The 17,574-nt window shown below is 34.9% G+C and overlaps 1 protein-coding gene and 1 long non-coding RNA gene across 7 annotated transcripts in view; one reads left to right on the top strand and one right to left on the bottom strand.

Moving 5' to 3' along the window:
- Window positions 1-17,574, top strand: part of BAZ2B (bromodomain adjacent to zinc finger domain 2B) — a 399,198-nt gene that overhangs the window by 90,012 nt on the left and 291,612 nt on the right. For 3 of the 6 annotated variants that reach the window (XM_063595391.1, XM_063595390.1, XM_063595389.1), the window contains exon 1: window positions 4,564-4,750. The gene's annotated coding sequence lies outside the window, so the exon portion shown is untranslated. Of the gene's footprint in view, window positions 1-967; window positions 3,903-4,532; window positions 4,751-17,574 lie in introns of those variants that run through there. The other 3 variants (XM_057301418.2, XM_063595387.1, XM_063595392.1) reach the window with 3 other exon arrangements.
- Window positions 2,103-7,256, bottom strand: LOC134728730 (uncharacterized). The gene is made up of 2 exons (XR_010109468.1): window positions 4,691-7,256; window positions 2,103-4,397 (listed from the first exon to the last, which is right to left on the bottom strand). It is a non-coding gene; the product is annotated as an uncharacterized LOC134728730 (long non-coding RNA).

Below are 17,574 nucleotides of genomic sequence, written 5' to 3'. Positions count from 1 at the left end.
CATCCAACTCTATATCTACCTATTTAAGAAGTTCTGTCTTTGTCGTAAAAACAGATGCTGCTTTACAGAAGAAAGTGCAACAATTTAGTCCATATTGGTGGCGTAGTCTGTGGGATAGGTAAATAGGTATAGAATTTCAGAGTTAATTATTCACTAAAATTGGAAAAGATCTGCTTGATCATTAAATTCTATCACAATTATGTACATGATGAAGCACTAATACAGATGATGATCTTGGGTAGAAGACGAAGTCCTGTTGGGAGTTAAATTATTTTATAACTATAGCAACTATTTTATCTGAAGTTTTCCCCCTCAACTGTATGATTATGTTATAATCTCTGAAATGATCAAGTATGATAACATGAAAAAGGGAAGGAATCATATTTTAAAAATAATTTAAGCACAATTTCTTAGTAAGAAGGTATCAAATACTTGGAGTAATCCAGTTTAAAATTTCTAGGAAATCATTTTTTTTAAGAAGAATCAGTTTTAAAATACAGATTAAATTGAATAATTTTAATTTGTATATCTGAATTACCAAATAACATTAAATAATTTTAAATATATATTTTAATATAAAATTAAAGTTTTTATTATTGAGTTTTATTGAAATAGAGAAATATATTTATGAATTTGAGATACCTATGTCAGTCTTTCATTTAGCAACTATTTTGTTAATTATTGATTTCCATATAACTTCACCATTGGGAATGTCACATATTTCCTGAAGTATATAACCAGCCCTTCATAATAAAAACATATTTTAAAATGTTTTTAGAAGACATTAAAATCAAGGTTTTCACTGTCACCCCTTTTCTCCTTTTTTCCAACCTTTTGATGATGATAAGATGTATTTTGTTATAAGTTACTTCCTTGTACAATCAAGTAAAAGACAACTTTGGGTTGTATGTGGCTCCAGCTTGAAATTGCATATACATATTCTTATAAAAATTTTTGAATTATGATTCTAAAATTACTCAGGGGAATGATTGGAGTTTTTATATAGTAGTTAATCACTTTCATTACATATATTCTGTTTTTTCTGTAGATTAGACATATTTCCACAATTTAAATTAATGAATTTTATTACTTTAAATTATTTTTTTTCACAGGTTTCTTTTCTAAAATCCAGGCAATGTAAATTACATATCATTATGAAACCATTGTTTGGGAAACCAGTGTGGCATCTGCAATCCCAATATTTCAAAATATTATTGGAACCAAAAATTGAACCATGCTTTGCAGTATATTGTTTGAAGTATTTAAGCAAAGGATGTATTCTTAATTATTCGAGTTACAGTGTGCCACTTAACTTTATTTCAAGTGAGGTATATTTTGGGAGAATTCTTTATGAAAATCAAGATAACTTGAATCTAGCACTTTTTCCTTATCTTTTCAAAATTAAATATTTTCAACAGTAATGCTAATGATTAGGTAAAGTGTCAGTAATAGATTGTTAAAATATTAATATTCAATACTTTACGCATAGAAATATCAGTGTATTCCATTTTTTAGTTCCACATACTTAAAAATATTATTTATTTAATGACCACCATTATAGAACAATGCATTAACTTTTTTGTATGTGACTTGAGATAGAAGTCTTAGATACTAAGTGCATTCATACTTATATTTTAATCTATATTTTTCTTCTGGAACATTATTAGTAAATTTTGAGATTATAGAACTGTTGACCCAGTCATACATGTACAGAGCTTGGCCTCCGAGTTAATTAAATATGAGTTAATAATATATTATAAGGAAATTATTGTCCTTATTACAGTTATTAGGTAGTTACTCAAATTATAGCTTGAAAGGAATGCAGAGCATGGAAAACTCAGGATTAAATTATGCATTTGAACCTTAGGCCAGTTTTTACTGTAGAGACAGTTTGCTGCTAAAAGAGAAATTGTATGTCATTGAAATTAAATGCTTTTCTGGGGATGGAAGATTCCAGTTTTTAATGAAATTACTGAGTGTGGTGTAGTGAAATGATTAAAATCTGTATTCCGGGAATGTGGCAGGGAAAAAAAATCAATAAGTGCTAGCACAGCTTTGCTGCTCAATGTGAATCCTGAGAATGAAATAAACTACTACAAAAATAATAATTAAAAACATATCAGCACATTAATTTATTTAGCATCAGTCTCCTGAGACATCATCTTCACTAATTTTTAGCATACATTTTACTCTGTAATGAGCAGCCTTCTTTTCAGATATCCCTATTAGACAGGCAGTATTTCTGCCCTTCCCCCAGTGCTCCTGCATTGCAATCATTGTACTTGCACTTATTATGTTACAAATGACCGAGGTAAGGCTGACATTCTCAGTGCATGCAAAAAGACCGAGTCTGCCAAGCTTTTTTTTTTCCTAATGAAGCAGCTTTGTGAAATCTCCCCATGTGTTAATACTAATGAAGATCCTCCAGCACAATTAAAATCACAGCCAGTGGCTGAAGAGGAAACATAAAACAATAGCATCTTTTAAGATACATTTATCCACATATGTATAAAATATACATAGATGATAAAATTATTCTCCGATAGCTTAATTTTTACTTACTCTTCATCCTGAAAATTAAATTATGCAATTTTTAATTATATGAACTTTCAGACTTTCTTGTGTTCTGGAGGGAAAAAACGGTACCTCAACGAACTTCTAAAAAAAAAAATACGTATCTTCTTGGCTAATAAAGTGTTATCAAGATTAAGGCTTTTAAAAAAATTGTTTTTAGGAATCTATAGGATGGGGTGCGGGAGGGAATGGGGCCTGTTGTATCTTTAGTTTAACTTGATTGGTTGCAGGATTTGGGAATTGGGGTTGGGGGAGTGGAAGGGTAAAAAGAAAGTTGGAAGAGATTCTGGGGGTAGACCATAGCATATGACTGCATTTGTAGTTTAAAGGAGCAAAGGGCTACCAGTCTTACTCATAACTTGATTTTTAAAAAGTGTTCAGTGCCTACAATTTGCTATGCTTTTTTTCTAATCTCTCAGAAACTGGAAAAAAAGCTATCGAGATTACCTTTTACAGTGTGTGCATATAACTTTAAAACGACTATTTTAACGTCTTTTATTTAAATTTTATTTTAACTTAGTGCATAAACATTACAGCCAGTTTAACTTGTCCGTGGAAAGGCAGTAGAATTTTACCCCGGGACCGTCTTGCATACTGCTTTTTTTGAGTTTTAACATCCGCAAAATCTTGGCATATTAATTTAGTTGGGTTGTAGAATTCTGAGTTTAGGAACAAAAAAAGTTTAGGTGGAGATGGTTGACCTATGCTCCCTACTCTGTAGCTTTTGTTTTTTTAAAAACTAAGTTTTAAATCCCGTTTTCTGTCCTGTCTTCTTTAAAAGCAAAACAAAACATTTTAAGTTTCTTAACTTTTTCCTGGGACAAGGAACGGTGCAAACTCAAAGCTACAGTATTCTTGGAAAGAAGCAGCAACCCCCTCCCTTGGCTCCTTTAGGAGCTGATAGGTCATTTATTATTGGAACTGAAATGGTATAAACAATTCTCTCTCTTTTTTTCCCTTGTTAACAGCAACTTTCATTGTTAGAGAGAGGAGAGAGAGAGAAGCCTTGTTGGTTGACGTCACTTGGTTCATGAAGCCTTCGCCTAGAAGTGAAGCTGCTGAACAAACCTTGAGAAGAATCATCTCCTGCTTCAATCTGCTGCTGGATAGGAACTAATCAGAGAGAGAGAGGCGGAAGACGGAGGAGGAGGGAGTCGAAGGCTTTCCCGATCACAAATCTCACCTCCACTACAACTCTCTTTATACTTTTCTTGCAGAAATAATAATAGAAATCAGGAGGTGGTGGGGTTTCCAAAAATCTTAACCTTCAACCATCTGGGGAAAAGGCAAAAATCCCATCTACCGCAACTCTCAGTTCGAGAGTAAAGGTGAGTTTAAAATCCTCGGGCGTGAGGGGTGCGGGTGAGGATGTAAATTCCCAGTGTTACAAAGCCGGTGGAAACAGCAGCGGAGAAGCTGCGCTCGGGCAAGCGAGGGACTCCGGAGTTGCTGCGTGGAGGCGCTCGCCCCGCCGCCCTCTCGCCCTCCGCCGCTGTTTATCCTCGCCGGTCGGTGCGGCTCTTTGTTGTGATGGCCGGAAGGCTGGGGTGGTTCTCGGGGTCCCGAGTGGAGTTTGGGGGAGGAGGACACGGAGATGTGCCGTCCTGGGTGGGAGGTGGGGGGTGCGGCCTCAGGAGAACGTAAACTTTATTCCTAGAAGCCGGTGCGGGACTTCGCTGGAGTAGGGCCGCGGGTTGTGCTCCCGGCCGGGCAGGCGCTGCCGCCGCGAGTCCGCCGCCTTTGTGCCGGCCGCCCTGGCTTCGCGTCTCCTTCCTCTTCCCCTTCGGCTTCCAGCGCTCAGGTCGCCGCCAACAGTTTTGCTTCTTAAAAAACAACCTCTGTCAGCGTTGCGATGGCCGTTCCTACCCCGGAATATCCGCTGCTCCCCCACTCCCTGCCGGGGTAGTTTCTGGATCACCCCCCACCCCCGTCCGCCTCCTGCTGCCCTTTTTTGCCTCCGCCCCCTCTTCCCTATCGGACTGACGAGCTGCGTCTGCCACCCCCACTCCCCGGCTTGGGCCTCTAGCTCTCCCGTGTGTAGCTGGAGGCTCTGAGTTTACTGAAGATGAGCGGGGGTGGGGGTGGGGCAGGTGGGATTGGGAAAAGATCTGGATACCTGGGAAGGTCTATGTCAGCACGCAGAAGGTTTGAGGAGCATTGCTTCTCATACAGTAAGGTCTGTGCCTTGGTCTCATGTTTTAGCAGTTCTTCCCCGGGAACGACCGCCAGCTCCCAACTCCTCTGCTTCCCTCTTTTAATCTTCTTGTCGCTACCCCTCCCCCCCGCCCCCGTTCTCTTTCGCGGCTCCCTCCCCTTTAAGTAGTTTCACGAACCCCAGAATTGGGATTTGGGAAGGGGAAGGAAGTGTTTGAAGAGTCAGAGCTGGCTCTGTTGTTTGGGAGATTTTCTCTTCTTTTCTTTCTCCCTCTGTATTTATCTTTTGTCTGTTGCTTCCTTATAAAGAGGGAAGCAGCTGCAGTCCTTGGCCGAGTTGTTGAAATTTATCCCTTTGTGTATATTACAATATCCTCCATTTTTTTTCCTGCCCTCTAAACAACAAGCGTTTCGCCATCTTGGGCAATTTTATTCCCAAGTCTCTCTCTTTTTTATTTTTGAGGAAAGGAAAGAAGTATTAGGAAGTGTGTCTGGATAAGGCTCAAAGTTTAGGGAATGTTCAGGGGGCCCAGTGACGTCATGTAAACTTTACGGAGAAATTTTCCCAAGAGTAAATTTTTTGCTTAATTTTTCTCCTGTTTTATAGGATTGTGTAACTTACAGGTTACTAATAAGTTGTGTGGCTTATTTTTGTGTTTTGCTCTCAAAATGAGTATACGAAGTCTGCGTATTGTATGTTTTGGTAACAGGTGGAAGATTATGTGCAAAAAATGGTAAAAAACTTGTGCGTCATTTGTTATTTATCTGGTTTTTGTGTACTTTTTTTTAATTTAAAGGTTTCAACTGTTATCTGTAGTCAGTATATTCCCTTTCTTATTTGCTCCACTCTCCCTTATGGATTTTTTGAAAATTAGCTTGGTTAATATTTATGTATGGTTATTTTAGATTATCTGGCTCCCCGTTTATAATAAAATGTTCTGGGGTTTTCTTTTTCTATTATTTATTTACATTTTGAAAAGAAATGACTATGGAAAATACCTTAAGATAATGGATACTTTAAAATTTAGTAGCAGATATTAAGTCAAACAATTGTTGAGTATTTAAGAGGCAGAATTGATTTTAAAAGTTATTTTATAATCGCTAGCTATAAACTCTTTGTCAGCCATTATGAACAGATAAACAAAAACTAGCACTGTTTTAATTTGCTTGTCTAACATAGTTTTTCGCCTCACAAAAGTTGGTTTGGTCACATGACCAAACTTAATGATACACTGACTAGTATATAAATAAGAGGCACTGTATATTGAATGGGAAAGTGGAATTCTGTCTCCTGTAGTCATTTTCAGTCAGCATATTTACATCTCTTCTAACAAGGACATGAAACTGTCTGTATTTAATTTGCATTCTCTTTGTCTTCTGGGTTGAGGGAAAAACACTGACTACAATTAACTTAAAAAAAGCTAATAGAAACAATTCTGAATACATTGAAAAGGTTTGTCTAACACACAGAAATTTATGTTCTATATGGTACGTTTTTATTTCTGTAGCAGTCTTCTTTGGTGTTATCTATTTATCCAGGAATTTGCTTCATGTAATATGCTATATAGAAAGCTTGACTGAGTTGAATGTCTGCCATTTATGTGAATTGTAGGTAGGTGAAAAATGTTTAAATAGTTAAAAGCACATAGAACAGATGGTTCTAAATTATACATGCAACAAAGGACTAGAAGATTTGGCAGATTATAAATGGCAAGCAACAGAGGATAAGCAGTTTAAGAAAATGGTAGTTAAGTACATTTGATGTCTCACACCTATTGTAAACACTGTACATATTATTGTCACTCTGCTGCATAATCAGTAATTTGGACAACATTAAGACACTCGTATGGTTCAGATAGAAAAAAGTAATTTTTACAAGTATTTGAAACAAGTGGTTGAATTTAAAATTATTTTAAGCCTACGATGATGATGAAGAGTCTTTTTTTTTTTTTTTTAGGAAATCAGATTGTATGCTTTAAAAATACAAAGTTATTTATGAGAACTTAATATTGTGTTCTTATAATGGTTGGAGAGAAACAGGAATGGGTACATATTTTAAAATCCAGATAATAGTAGCTTCACTGTTCTCACATGTTAAACTAGTGCCGAATTGTAGTACCATTTACTCTTACAAACACTAATGAAAAAATACTTCTAAACTCTTCAGTCTTGGAAATGCATTTATTGGAATACTGCTGGCATCATTTATGAAATACTTATTAAATGAAGGAAGGATATATTTTAGTTTTAATTTTTGAGTTTTGTACATAACATTATGATACTGATTTTACTTGAATATTGTTTATTTACAATTTTTAGAATAGATGGATTCTTATGCAGTTTTTTTCTTTCTAGAACAGTCTCTGAGTAATTATATTTAGCATTTTCAAAAAATTGGGAATAGCTTAAAGTATTCAACTTGGTAGAAATTTGTTTTTATTTTTTATAAGCCATTCATTTAAAATGCACATAAGACTGTAATGGAAACCTTAGAATTTTAATTCTGTTGCCCTTTCTCCCATTTCTTTGTTTGCATGTTTATTATAGAACTGCAGTGTAAAGGAGCAGATGTTTTGCCAAACATCCTGATGTGTTGCTTTTTCTTATGGGAGTGCATAACTGTTCCTTCTGATGCATCAACTTGACAGCTGGTTGATTTCATGGAGCTGCTAAGAAGCCATTAGTGGTGTCATTGAATTGAAACAGAACAGTCATTCCCAGCTTGAACTGCAATTGTTAATGTCTTTGTTGCTACTTTTGTGTTACTATACAAGATGTAGGATATCACAGTTGCATGAAAGTTCAGGATTTCTGTCTTATCTCCTTGAATTAGTGAAAGTATATTTTGGAACTTGATTACTTTTAGGTTTAAAGGTTTCTCAGAGAAGGGATCTTAAGTTGTAGTTTCTGAGTAGAACTACCAAAAGAAGAAATGTGATTTAGCACAAATTAATATGGTGATTTTGACCCTTAAGAGGAATTATGTCATCAAGTTTTAGTGATTATTAATATATTTGATTTCCTGGGGGATTAATTAAGTTACCTAGTTAGGTATTTTAAGAGTTTTTTTGGTTACATAAAATTAAGTATTTTGTACCATGAAGTTTTAAAAATACTGTTGCCTTATTTAATAAATGTTAATCCATTTGGCTGTTTCTTTAAACTTTTGTTCTAGGAAGTAATCAGGAAAGAAAAGAAATAATTATTGGGGAAAGAGGCAGTTTTGTATTTAATTTTTCTTTATAATGAGGCTAAAATGTTATTTAAAAATTCATACAAACTATGATCTAAAATAACTTACTAGTAGACATTTAATGATTTTTAAAAATTGAAATTATATTTTTATTGTTATAACTTTTATTGATAGTTTCAGCTATCATACTAAAATGTGTCATACTAAATATGTGATACTAAAATGGTGTCATACTAAATATGTGATACTAAAATGGTGTCATCCCATTGGTGCCTACATATATTCTACTTTTTCTAATTATTTGCATGGTGTTTTTTGGTGGTAGAGGAAATGGGAGGGAGAAAAGAGGAAGAATGAAAAGTGATAATCCCAACACAGAAAAATCCATTAAAAAATTCATGTAAATAAGATTTGAGGATATAATATAGTTTATTTATTACTATGTTAAGAGAATTTTTCTAGTCCCAATATTTATTGACTTTTAATTTGTAGGTCTTTAGGTGTATTAGGCATTTAAATAATTCTTCAAAGAGCATAAAATTTGTAACACTTAAAATAATTTGCCATTACAAAAATAAATACTTAAAATATGAAATTGATTAGAATATATAATTTGCTCAAAACTTCCTCTACACTATAAATTTTTAACACTTATGCCATTGATTCCAGAATTATGATTTCCTGAAATCAAAGTTTATAGGGACCCTTTCCTTTTAAATAGGTTGTACATTACTGACTAAAGCTAAGATTTATATTCAGACATTATGCTTTCTCAACCCTTTTTACATAGTAGCCATACAACTCCTTAAAAAGAAAATCATTCTGTTACCTTTGACTATGACTCAATATTTAAGAAATGTATTTACTCATAACATATTTTTGTTGAGGTAGATATTCATATAAATCAAATTAAGGAACATTGAATTGTGTATGAAATGTGAACTTTTTTTTAAAGGACTCCTGATGCTTCGTTTATTTTTAGAGATAATATAGTCTTAATTGTACTACACATAAACATCCTGTAGTTTAAGTAGGAATTTTCAGGCATCAGATTTCTTAAAGGAAGGTAATTCTCAATAGAAAGGTCATTTTAAAAGTTCAAACTTTGATTTACAGTTTTTTCTGTTGACTATATTAAGTATGAAATTATGGGTAATAAATATATTTAATTCATTTTCAACTGCATATTGAGTTATAAAATATTGGCCACATGTTTATTGAAAACAGGAAAAGTAAATGAATATATATGACTTTTAAATGTATTTTGAGTGCTATTTGATTTGTGGCAGTCATAATAGAGTTTGAAATATAAAATATTTAAAAGTATGGATATTTACAGTTAAACATTGAGTTTTTAACCTTAATAGGGTTTTATAAGAATATGAGGTGAAAATATAGTTTTTATTCCACATACTTAAATTTTTACTATATAAGGTAAGAGTATTTCAATTTGTTTTAAAAGATAACGCTTTAAAAATAGTTTTTATAATTTATAAAATTCAACTTGTACTTTGGCTTTTGAATGCCTTTCATTCAAATAAAAACTATTGCATATTGGGGATAATAATAATGATGGCAACATAGATAAGAACCTTTACTAATTTTGTGTTGTGCACATGTGTGCATGGTATATAAGAAAAAGGAGCATTTGGTTTGAAGATAATTCTTGGATTAGTACTTCAGCTATGTGTAGACATAATTGGGTGTTTTTTCCTGTTTTCTCCTCTTAACACTTTTCCACAAACATGCACTCATTAATCAAAGACGGTGCACTCCTGCTGAGGGCAGAGAGGTTCATCAAATTGGCAGTCAGTTTGGTGTAAAGAACGGTGTACTGAAGCTCTTAACTCGCTAGGACATAAATAAATCTAAGGTCTTTGTATGCAAACCGTGGAGGTTAATACTGTATAATTCAGTGTCCTGTCTTTGTTTTTATGATTGATGTTTTTAAATGTTTCAAGCTTGGTGAAAGTCTTCTAGTAGGTCAGGTCTGACAATCTGATTGGCTGTAGTAAGAAAGCATTAGGTTGTCAGAAGGACTTTGAGTATGCTGCAGAGATTTTGATTTTTTTTCCTACGAGATCATTGTCATATTGCCTGAGCTGTTATAGGAATGTACCAATGATTGACATTGCCTGCTGTGATAATGGACCTAGTGCATGAAATGCCAATAGTTCGGTCCTATTTGTTCAGAAGCTTACTGCTATTTGTATCCTTAACAGAGCTAACATGTAGACCAAGCAAAACTACTGGGATTTCTCTGTAGAAATAGTGCTGGGATTTGGCTTTAACATGAATTGGTTGCATATTCATAATTTAAGAACAGCTGGTTACAGCAAGCACATAGTCATTTGCAAGCTATTATAAACCATTCCACTCACATGGAGCCTGTGCTTGGTGATTTTTTTTTTTTTTTTTTTTTTTTATTGATCTACCTGCATTTAAAATCTGGTCACTGCTGCTACAGAAGCTCTTTATTTTAGCTGTGTTTGCAACACAGAACAGGTTCAATTTTAAATATTTAATTTAAACTTAATGCTGAATAAAATGAAGAAGCTTTGAAGGAAACAAGTGTAAAAGGTCATGTCTTACCTGTCATATAGTTATTCACGGCCAGAATCAACCAAACAAACCTAGATTATACAACTATTATAATTTTTGGAATATGTGTTTTATGATTTTGTCCATAGATCAATAACAGAATTATCCTGGATTTGAAAATATTGCTAATAATATTTTACTAGTTATACATAGTTTTGGGAAACAACATTAACAGTAGATTGTGATTAATTAGTCTAAAACAATGTCATCTAATATGTAGAAAAGTAGTATAATACTTTTAGCTTATGAGTGGTGGTGTAAAGCAAGATAGAAGGGAAAATTTGCATGACTTTATAACTGGATTGGAATAATGCTAATCCTAAAACTATAGAGTTACTCTACTTTTTTAGAAGAAATCTAATAAGGAGTCTCTTTTGCTTTTTGAGTCACTTCTGGAATATTAAGCACAGGTATGCTCTTACAGTATTTAGGTGGTATTGGTAAGTTAGGCCAGCTATAATAGTTTCCTGCATGTTGTCAGTAATAAGTGTAAGGAAAGAGGAGAACACCTTTGTATCTCAAGCTTTTAGTGAGAAGGGTGGGAGGAGAAAATGTTAAATGCTATTTCAGCTCTCCTTTTAGGAATCACAGGGAGCTGTGCTTTGATTTGTGTATATTAAAATAAGTGAATACCTGAGTGATTTACAATGATGCGTTTCCACACATGGTGTTAGGCTCACATGTGCATGTATGTTTTTGTCCCCACACTAGATGATGAAGTAGCTCTCAGCACTTCAAGGTTGAGTACCAGTCCTAAGAGTGCATTTTACTCTTTCTTGGCTTCACAAATGTCTGGATAGGTTTGTAATATAACAGAATATATGGCCAAATTTAATCCAGCTGATAATAGGCTGTACTTTTTTTTAAACAATAAATCCAAAGGTTATTAAAGGATGATGCATTGTGTTTTAGTTTTGAGTTGCATAGGATCATAACTATAATTAGTTAACTTTCCATTATTTGAGATTATATCAGGCATTTTGTAAATTATTTTATGTCTTCTTCACTCCCTTTTGACTATTGTCCTTTCATTTATTTCTCTGCTCTTTAGCATCTCATCACAGAATAAAGGAAGGAAAATTCAAACAAATCTGGTTTTCCCTGCCTTCCCCACTTCTTTTTTGACTAAAATGCAGGTTTGGGATTTTATTTGTCTGCCTTTTCTGGTTCTCATTACATAATTATATTTAGAAAAGAAGAAGGGTGAGTTAATGGACTGAATTTTTATTTTTACTTTTTATTTTTTTGGAGACAGGGTCTCACTCTGTTGTCCAGGCTGGAGTGCAGTGGCACGATCCCAGTTTACTGCAGCCTCAACCTCCTGAGCTCAGGGGATCCCCACCGCCTCAGTCCACCAAGTAGCTGGGACTACAGGCTTACGCCGCCATGCCTGGCTAATTTTTGTATTTTTGTAGAGACGGGGTTTTAGCATGTTTTCCAGGTTACTCTTGAACTCCTGGACTCAAACAATCTGCGCACCTTGGCCTCTCAAAGTGCTGGGATTACAGGCATGAGCCACCACTTCTGGCCTGACTGAATTTTTCTATACTGTATTAGTAACCCAGCAAAACAAAAAATTTAGACGTTGTTTGAAAAAGTAAAGTGACTCAGTGACATCCACCACAGAATTGCACATATTTGATACATTTGTATTATTCTAGTATTAATAATAGGAAAAGGAGGAGGCATCTACCTTCATTCTTTAAGCTTTTATTGAATGCTATCTCCAGGCATGCTCTGGGAGAGCTATGGATAACAATTTATGGAAGTTCATAGTAGGAGAGAGATGGCTTCTCATTGGAATAATTAGAAAAGGCCCTTCGGTTTAGGTAGCATTGAATTAGATCAAGAACAATTAAATTTTGAATATTCACAGATCAGGAAGAAAAGATCCAAGAAAAGAAGGACTGCATAAGCCTATTATAGAACAAATATAGAGCTAGAGCTCTATATTAGAGCCAGTCCATTTGACATCTGGGATGGTTCTGCCTTTTCAAGGTCACCCCAACCCATACCTCTTCCACTAGAAGGAAAAGAAAATGTCATGGGATCCTTCCTTTCCTCCATTGCTTTCAAAATTGACTGCTTGGCTTTTTCTGGAGAAGATGGGTTAATCAGTTTCAATCCTCCATTTCAATGATAGGCTTATTTGTGAAGGCCGGGTTAAAACTGACAAAACTACCCTTTCTGGTTAGAGGTATTCAAATCTTCTGTTTTGAGATTAACCAGAACCCCTCCCTTTTCCTTGGTTCTTTTCGTATGCTTTTGTGAACAGTTTTTCTGGAAATCTAATGCATGATCCCCCCTGCTAAGAACATTGAGTAGAGAGCAGAGGGTGATATATGTGTATCCCTTTTCTCCATGATGATGGCTCTGGCTCAAAAAACACTTTTACTTCTTTTAGTTCCTTCGGATGAATGCAGAAGACAAGCAGACTGCTGGACTGACAGTAACGGGCATATCCATAAGGACAAAAAGGAGGGCCAGGCGTGGTGGCTCATGCCTGTAATCCCAGCACTTTGGGAGGCCGAGACAGGCAGATCACTTGAGGCCAGGAGTTTGAGACCAGCCTGGTCAACATGGTGAAACCCTGTCTCTACTAAAAATATAAAAATTATTTTTTTTGAGGCGGAGGTTGCAGTGAGCTGAGATAGTACCACTGCACTCCAGCTTGGGTGACAGAGTGAGACTCCGTCTCAAAAAAAAAAAAAAAAAAAATAGAAATCCCACTAAAAAAGAGTATGAAAAAGGAAAGATTTAAAAAATTTTCAAAACACAAATGTACGAAAGATCTTTTACATAATGTCTTGGCCAAGGACAATAAATTTTAGTAGTTAGTCTTTTCCTAACTTCATTATTACTACATCATAATAATAATGAAATTTATTATTGCATATTAATGAAATGTTTTATTTGCAGTATTGTGATGAACATTTACTTGCAAGAGATTTGTCATAAGAAAACCTTAAAACTTTTATGTAACCATTTTTTATCTTGTACAAGGATAAGTTTTGAGGTAAATTAAAGATGGAAAACAGTGGAAATAAAAGGTTATCTAGTGTCTAAGTTTAGTTCAAAGCCATACTTACTATCTTTTCTGGTTTCTATGATGACATGGTTGTTGAAACATTCTTCTGATCTTTGGGTAATGTATTACTGTTAACATAAACCATTGTGATAACATAGGAAGCACCAAAACCTATCTTCAACATTTGAAAAAATCAGGAGCCGTGTATAAGTCACAAAATGACCTTTTCTTCGTTTCTGGGTTGTTAGTGCAGCATGCTGAGAAAAACAGGCTCTGCAAGACAACATTAACTGACAGAGTTGTGGGTCAAATCTCTTTATTTTAAAAGAGGGGTTACTTTGGAGCCAAAGTTAAGTGTTCTTAGGGTTTGGGCAGAAACAACAAAAAAGGAGACAATTTTAAATAAGGTTTCTAAATGCAGTCAGAGTGGAGCATTGTTATGTAATCAAGTCCTTTTGGAACATATCAAGATTTTGTCCATAGTAGTGTAAGTATTTTAACATTAAATTTCTGTGCCTTGTCATTAATATTTTCTGCAGCTTGTTGGGAAAATAACTCTTATCTGTAATCATGCCTTGGGGATTTGAAGTAAAAAGTTGAAGGGTTAGGGAAGGGCAGTGTGAATAGTAAACACTTGGTCCAGGAAGAGAACATGTAATAACTTTAGACAGTTAGATAAAAGCTCTCTTTGCCCTTCCCGCTGCAGGAAGCCTGTTTGTAGGTACACTTGCCAAAACTCACAAAAGAGAAGAATTGTTTTAAAGAACGTGAAAATGTTTTCGTACTGTATGTGAAATGGGAAGGTAGGAATAAGGCATGCCTGGGAAGAAAAGCTAAATTGAATGTGACCAGAAGTTTACTGTTTTTAAATTTTTATTATTGTTAATTTTTTAGAGACAGGGTCTTGCTCTGTTGCCCAGACTGGACTGAACTGGGCACAAGAGATCCTCCCATCTTAGCCTCCTGAGCAGCTGGGACTACAGGCATGCACCACTGGGCCCAGCTGTTTTTTTTTAATAATGAAGTGTTCTATGACATAGTACCTTGAATTTGACCTTTTGCATTTTAATATGAGCCACCTTTTGTGAAATAGATTATTTTTGCAAATATGTTATTTGTTCCAAGTAGCATTTAATATATTGCAGGTACCAACTAAATTAATTACATGTACATGGGTAAAAATACATGTTTATTTCTATATTTATAATCTCAGCACTTTAAAAGTGAGCTAAAAATAATCCTACAGCTACCCATGGAAATAAATAAAAATCACTTATCAAGCCAGGCGCAGTGCCTCACACCTGTAATCCCAGCACTTTGGGAGGCCCAAAATGGGAGGATCCCTTGAGGCTAGGAGTTCAAGATCAGCCTGGTCAACATAGCAAGATCTTGGTCTCTACACAAAATTAAAAAAAAAAAAAATCAGCTGGGTGTGGTGGCATGCACCCGTAGTCCTGGCTACTTGGGAGGCTGAAGTGGAAGGATTGCTCGAACCCAGGAGCTCAAGGCTGCAATGAGCTATTATTGCACTCCAGCCTGTGTAACAGAGTGAGATCCTGTCTCTGTCTCTCTCTCTTTCTCTCTCCTGTGCATGCACACACTCCAGCCTGGGTAACAGAGTGTGATCCTGTCTCTCTCTCTCTCCTAGCGTGCGCGCGCACACACACACACACACACACAAAATATGTTAACTTTTCAGTTCTTTAGATTTAACAATAATTTTCCTACTTTTAAGCTGAAAAATGCCCTCCTCACCAAACTTTTTATAGTTATTTCTCATATTTTTAATTTTTTGACATTTAATGATTCTGCATTCCTTTCTGCTAGTAAAACTGTCCTTTTATGCCTATGTTAAGGCCCAACTTCCCATCAACATTTATCTATACCATATTTTCATGTGATATTGTATTCTCTAAAATTTCTATTATAAGGAATGTTGAGCTAGATAACTAAAGGTCAATTTTTTAAAGCATTGTCATGTTTTGGTTGTAATTTTGTTTCAACCTCTTGTGACAGGAATCTTTTGAAAAAATACTAATTTTATTAAATATATTGAGAGTATTCAAACTATGCTTCTTTGATAAGGCAGGCTTATCATACTGGTAAGTAATTCTATTACATTTTAGATGCCTAAATTAAAACTATTTGAGTATCAAAATATTGTACTCTACAAATATGTACAATTATTATGTGTCAATTAAAAATAGCTGGGCATGATGATTCACACCTGTAATCCCAGCTACTCGGGAGGCTGAGGTGGGAACATCGCTGGAGGCCAGGAGTGTGAGACCAGCCAGAGCAACATAGTAAGACTCCTACCTCTAAAAATAAAATAAAATATAAAATACATGTATAAGAAAGGGAAAAAAACTATTTGAGAATATAACTTGGAATTAAAAAAAATAAATTCCCATATCATATTTGTGTCATTTGCCTGTTTATGTTAAAAGGGTATATGCAGCTGTACAACTTGCCAGTTACTTATTCCTTCTTACAGTTAATCATATTCATTGTCCTTTGACTTTTCTTCTTTAAAATTAAAAGTGTATTTCTTCACTATAAAATATTAATAAAAGTTTTTAAAAATACAGAAAAGCATTAAGATAAAAATTTCAAATGTTCAAAATTCTATTATTCACAGGCTACTATATGCATTATTAGTTTGTTTTATGTTGAAATGAAATATTTACTGAAATGAAGGTGTTCATTAATGAAACAGCAGGTTAGTGTCATGAACCTATTCCTGCAAAAGATGAAAATGACAGGAGTGGCCATAGAGTGAAATGCGTCTGTGGTATTACCTAAGAAAGAACTAAAATAATCCACTGGATTAAGTGACAAGGACATTAGTGACCTTGGCATTAATAGTTTCAGTGGAGTGGTTTGGATTAAAGCTATAGAAATGGAAACATGTTTAAATAGTTTTGGGGTTTTGTTTTTTTTTTTTTTTGTAAGGAGGAGGAAAAGAAATTTGGTAGTTTCTGGGAAGGAAATATAGGAAGATGATTTTTTTTAACAGGGTGAATGAAGATACAGGGGCAGAGGATATAATTCAGAGATTCTGTAAGAAATGGGAAGAAATGGGTTCCAGATCCATGTTAGACTGATTATCACGAACTAGAATGAGAGATACTCTTTCATTGTAACTAGAGGGAAAGAAAAAATGTGGGAATGCATAGTGGTGAAATTGGAGCTTGAGGAAAGAAATTTCAGAGAGTCCTAGTTCCAAATATTAGCATTTCTTCTAACAGAAATGCCTCCTTACGGCATTTTAAATAAAACAAGTTTTAATTTCCATTTTTAAAATGTATGTATTTTTACAAAGTAGCTGTTATGTAGTTTTTGCATTCTCCGTTGTTTATTAGCTCTTAATTATTTGGATTATATCATGAGCATTTTCTCTTGTCATTAAGTATTTTAAAAGACTGAATAATTTATCCAATCTTAGGGCATTTAAGTTTTTTGTTTTTGTTTTTGTTTTTTTGAGACGGAATCTCGCTCTGTTGCCTAGGCTGGAGTGCAGTGGTGCGATCTCGGCTCATTGCAACCTCCGCCTGCTGGTTTCAAGCACTTCCCCTGCCTCAGCCTCCCAAGTAGCTGGGACTAGTGGCACATGCCACCATGCCCGGCTAATTTTTGTATTTTTATTAGACATTGGGTTTCACTATATTGACCTGGCTGGTCTTGAACTCCTGGCCTGAAGCAGTCCACCCTCCTCAGCCTTCCAAAGTGTTGGGATTATAGGTGTGAGCCACAATGCCTAGCCTCACTTTATGTTATTATATGATGGGATGAAATATCATCAAACATCCCTCAGCTTTTTTTATTCTAAGTTATTTCTGTAGGATTCATTCTTAGAGCTTGAATTGCTGGGTCAAAGAATATGAATATTTTATGGTATTCTGGAAAATATTAACTGGTTTGTATATGTGGCAAAGAGAGCCTTGATTTGTAGTGTCTTTTGCTTGTGTAAAAACTGCCACCATGGCCTGTTTCAATCCTACAACTTAATGCCATTGAACAA

This window comes from Pan paniscus, chromosome 13 (assembly GCF_029289425.2).
Source record: "Pan paniscus chromosome 13, NHGRI_mPanPan1-v2.0_pri, whole genome shotgun sequence".
NCBI classification, from domain to species: Eukaryota; Metazoa; Chordata; class Mammalia; order Primates; family Hominidae; genus Pan; species Pan paniscus.
The sequence above is the reverse complement of the archived record's forward strand: the minus strand, read 5'-3'. Positions and strand labels throughout refer to the sequence as shown.